Genomic DNA, 5416 nt, shown 5'->3' with positions numbered 1-5416 from the left:
TTTGTGATTGCTATTTTTGTAAGGAATTGGCTGTGTTGTTGGTTTTCTGAAATTTTGTTTAGCAAAATATACAAAGTTACATGGTCCAAAGGCTAATTAGAGTATAATTTGATATTTTGTATCCTTGGTTTGAATGATGAGTCTTGATTATTTGTATTTAATTTGTAGTGTCGACGTCAACTGGGCAGCTATGNATGTGGNTATTATGTAATGAAACACATGCATACCATTATTTGTACAAACATTATTGAATCATGGAAAGAGGTATTTAAATACTAACAAAATACTTATCCAACTATTTATTACAATATTGTTTTAACTCTATTGTTTTATTTTATTTGTAGATCTTTAATGATTCATCTCNCATGGAAGCTGCAGTCATTGACGACATTANAAGTAACTGGGCATCTTTTATTTTAAGTATTAGTAGAAACTTGNCTACAATTCAATAGTATATGTACATTTGGATTTAATATATACTTTTATGCACAAACGATGTATTAAATATTATTAGACTATTTAAAGTTTTAAATGAATTCTATTTTGTTTCATTAAATTTGTTTATTTGGAGTGATATTGATTATAAAGTGATTGGATAAGATTGGATAAGATGTACATGAAATTATAATTTCATTGGATGTAAAATTAACAATCAATTTTTTTTAAAACACACATATTATAACGTAGAAACGTCTTTACGTCATTATATCTTCTACCATAATTATAACGTAAGAATGGAAGTTGGTTATAATAAATTGCCCATATTATAACGTAAGAATGGAAGTTGGTTATAATAAACTGCCCATATTATAACGTAAGAATGGAAGTTGGTTATAATAAACTGCACATATTATAACGTAGAAGTGGAATTTCGTTATAATAAACTGCGCATATTATAACGTACTTCAGAAACTACGTTATAATATGTTAAACTTATTATAACGTACTTCAGAAAATAGGTTATAATAAGTTCAGCATTTTATAACGTAAATTTCTGCTATGTTATAAAATGCGCAGACTTATTATATCGCCCAGAACTATATCTACAGTAACTACGTTATAAAAGGTCAAATTTGTACGTTATAAAAGGATGTTTTTCCACTAGTGAGAGAAACAAAATTTAGGAATGAAGTTTCGTAAATGAGAAAAGTTGGATACAAGGGTCATTATTACAGGAAAAACATTTTTTTACTTTAATTTTTATTTTTTTTAATAATTTTGGAATTATATACGGATCCTAATCTTTTATATACTGATTATATCCTTGGTAAAATTCTCGTCCAAGCCTGCCACCTTGGTAAAATCCGTATATAACTCACTTTTTAAAATCTGTATATAAAATTCGTATGTAATATTAATATTACATAAGATTAAAATCCGTATATAAATAATCATTTTTCTTCAATTCCAATGAAAATTACTTTTGTTTGTGTTCTGACAAACTTACAAAGAAGACTTTTATCCAGTTTTACAGTTTCACCTTTTTTTTTGTATGATCCATAGCCCGTCAGTTACTAAGATACAATGTTTTAAACCGTACACATATGTGTGTATTATGATAATAATTCACCAGTTCTTCACAACTTTGGTAAGACACGCTAATTGAACATGATTCATTAGCAAGGGCAGGGAGATTTAGGAAATAAAAATAGCTCTACTGTTTCTCTGTCATCAGAATCGGTTCAATTGCTTGCTGCATTATTTTTTTGCCTTTTTCTCGGTTTCCAATTTAAATTTGCACGTATGGTGTCTAATATTATCATCTTTTATTTTTTTTCTGTAATATAGTAGGTTCTAATTTCATCTTATTAATAATGCTATTATAGTGGAATATGTCACTCATTCTCTTATTTTCAAAGAAATCTAGCAGCTAACGTTGAGTATAATTTTCATGTAATTCACATATTTGCATAGACCCAAACTGCGTATGAATACAACGCTACTATTCTCGCTTATGGTCAGGTATAGTTACTATGAAAGTTACATGCCACTACAATAGTGTCTTTTTGCGTTTTATAGGATTTGGGGAAACATATACAATGGGAACTGATTTTTAAGATAGTTGCCAAATACGAATAATACCTCAAGAAGTTATGAACGTTTTGTTTAGCAAAATTGGGATCCTGAAACACCATATTAGTTTTCAATTCCATGTTTCTTTTATTTTGGGAAGCCCCAAAATCGTGAAACCCCTTAATCGGAAAAATCCCCAATTCATGAATCTTAAAATTGTGCCTGTAATATGCAAAAACCAGAAAATACACAAATTGAAACAAACAATGATCCATGTAAAACCAGAGGATTGATAGTCATTCGTAGGAAGGAAAAATTATCTGTGTAATAAGGAAGAGAAAATGACAAAGCATTTTTACTTAAATTTCAAGTTTTTAATTTCTAAAGTGGCATGAAAAGTAATATTCTCAAACTCATAAAAAAAAAATTACACTGTATCAAAATTTAATAGAAAAACTAAATCTAAAATTAATAGTTGAGAAATTAAAAACATATTTAATTCTATTTTTATTTTGAAATTTAGATTATTTTTAAATTTATTTATATTTTATTTTAAAATACCTTACCTATGATTCCATTTTTAAATTTGGATTAATTTTTTTACTAAAGAATAATTATATTTTATTTGGTAATATTTTGTTATCAGTTGTACTTTTAAATTTGAATTGAATTTCTTACTAAAAAGTATTTACATTTTTTAATAATATTTTCTATCTTACATTATTTTTTTACCTTTATAATTTAATTAATTTAAAATTTTTAACCCACATATGATTATAACTCTGTACTCCAAAAGTTTGAAATTTTTTAATAATTTTATTAATTATTTATTATTTTTTAGGACTTTTAACATCTCATTTCACCATTTATAAGTCAAATAAATTGAATTTAAAAAACCATAATAATAGATATTTAATAATACGTAATGTTACAATCCATTTAAAACCCCACCTTAGTGGAGTACACTTGTCAAACCGTCCGGTTCTCCTCTGGTGAGTGGGAGACAAACTCTGTCAAACTTTTAATTCCCTTCCCTCGTGATCCGTGCAGTATCAGCATAGCAGAGAAACCCCAAGGAGTGGAAGTCAGGTGTCACGTTAGAGTTGGCCGACCGTTCGGATTGGAGGCAGTATATAAGGTGGGAATGAAACCTGGCGCCACTTTTGCATGCAATCTTCTTCTTCTTCCTCAAACTCAACTTTCTGAAATCTCAAACTCTCCTCCTTCTCCCTACCTTCTTTCTAAAATTCTAACCAATCTACTGTTCCGATCACCATTCAGATCACACCTGAAGACTCCTGGTGGTCTCCTCTCTCACTTGAACCGTCCGGTTTCTAGTCTGAATCTGAATTTGGAAAGCCTTAGAAGGGATAGTTCCTACCAATCTACTCTCCAAGACTTAGCTGGAATTAGAGGTAAGGGAAACTTATATAGTTTAATTATCGTTTCTCTGTATGGTTTGAATGTATGCCTGATTTAATGTATTTAATGTATGTTTGATATCTAAAGTATGTTACTTGATTTCTTATGATGAAAAATATGGTATGTCTTGTATGAGTCGTATGATAAGTATGAACTATGAATTCTGCATTGATACATGTATGTGTAAAACTTAGAAAAATGTAAATCTGAGATCGAAGGTCATTAGGACCGTTCGGTCCTTCCTCTTACCGTTCGGTCTGTTTGGACTGATCGGCCTAGTGTGATTATTAAACTTAGTTGGTTTCCTCTAATTTCCTTATTGATAGTTATTTAAGAACGCTGGTCATAAACCAAGCGTTCGGCCTTACAAGTGTTCGGCCTTAGGCTAACACTTAAATCGTAACATTGGCAAACTCTGATATTCTTCCTTTTGAAACCGTTCGGTCACTTAATGACTGAATGGTCTAGTGAACCTTTAATTATTGAGACGCCTAGTTTACTTGATTAAAGTCCTTTTTATCCTTTTAAAGAGTTTCTTCTTTCTTAATTCGTTCGGTCGGATAAGTGTTGGTCATAAACCAATCTCCTACCATGATTTAAGCTTATTTTATAACACTCTTTGCCAAACCGTTAGGATGACTATCCATTTCTCTGAGTTATGGTCTCATTCTTTGCTAAACTATCCTATCAACCATTTGACATTCTTCTGTTATTCAGTCCTACCTTTGATATGACCGTCCGGTCACTTACTTGAGTTCTTGATATTCAGCTTCCCCTTTTGATTTAAACCGTTCGGTCACTATTGGTTATGATTCGGTATTGGGTATTTGGTACTCCTCTCAACACCCTAACAGTTTGGAAGTAATAATGAACATTGGTTGAATTTGACTAAGTAAGAGAATTCCACTGGCGGAATAACTCATGAATTTGCTAATGATTGGTAAAGTATGAATGTGGGAATGACTCAGGTGTCGTCCTTGATCCTGATATTCCGTGAGGGCGTTTCCTCAGGTAGAGGAAGGTCACTCATGTGTGGGAATGGTAGGAGGTCCGCGGTTATATGAATAGATAACCGTTTGAGGACTAACCTCGGGTGACAGCTGATAAGGGAAAGCAGTTACTACACCACACCGGGTGCTAGGGACGACCGAGCTACATGTTCATACCGTTCGGACAATGTCTTAGTGGTCGGTCATGATTAAAGGAATGTGGTATGCATGTATAGGAATTGTATGTTGCATGATTGATTGGTTTATATTGTACGTTTACTTGTATGATGAATCGATAAATTAAATTTACATAAGCTTACCCTTATCCTTTGTGTCTTTGTCTATGTTGTCGTTCGGTATTTGACCGTTCGGTTATCCTCTTCATTGCAATGATCATCCTTTTGGGTGTGAGCAGAGGATAGCTTGGAAGATGTTCTGGAGGCTAGTCTGGAGGATGCCGTGCCGGCCGAGCAGCCCGTGGAGGCCGTGCCCGAGAGTTATGCAGGACCGTCCGGTCCTTAGTGTAGTTGCTTCTCTTCGTTTTATATTGTGTAGATGATATGTATAGGAACCTCTTATGTTGGCCGTTAGGTCAACGAACCGTATTCTGGACCGTTCGGTCCATTTTGTAAACATTGTAATCTATATTCCAATTGTTCAGTTTTAAACTTCAAGTATTTTTTCATACTTCTATGCATATTCACCACTGTTCTCACTTATTATTCATGTAAATTCCGAGCAATGAAGTATAACTTATGTTATATATTTATTGAGATGTTACACGTAAAATTTTATATTAAATAAAATACATGAATATCCAAAATCCCTCATTTTCTATTGTTAAATCTAAGGTTATTTTTTTAGTTTTATTTTCATAGAGCCATTTTTAAATCAATTTTTTTCTTCACGGATTGCTAGGTTGATGTCCCCATGAAAATAAAAGTCTGTAATTAGCTGCAAAAACACATACAGTCACTGCACTTATATATATT

The sequence above is a fragment of the Vigna radiata genome, chromosome 3 (assembly GCF_000741045.1).
Source record: "Vigna radiata var. radiata cultivar VC1973A chromosome 3, Vradiata_ver6, whole genome shotgun sequence".
NCBI classification, from domain to species: Eukaryota; Viridiplantae; Streptophyta; class Magnoliopsida; order Fabales; family Fabaceae; genus Vigna; species Vigna radiata.
Note: the sequence above shows the minus strand (reverse complement) of the source record.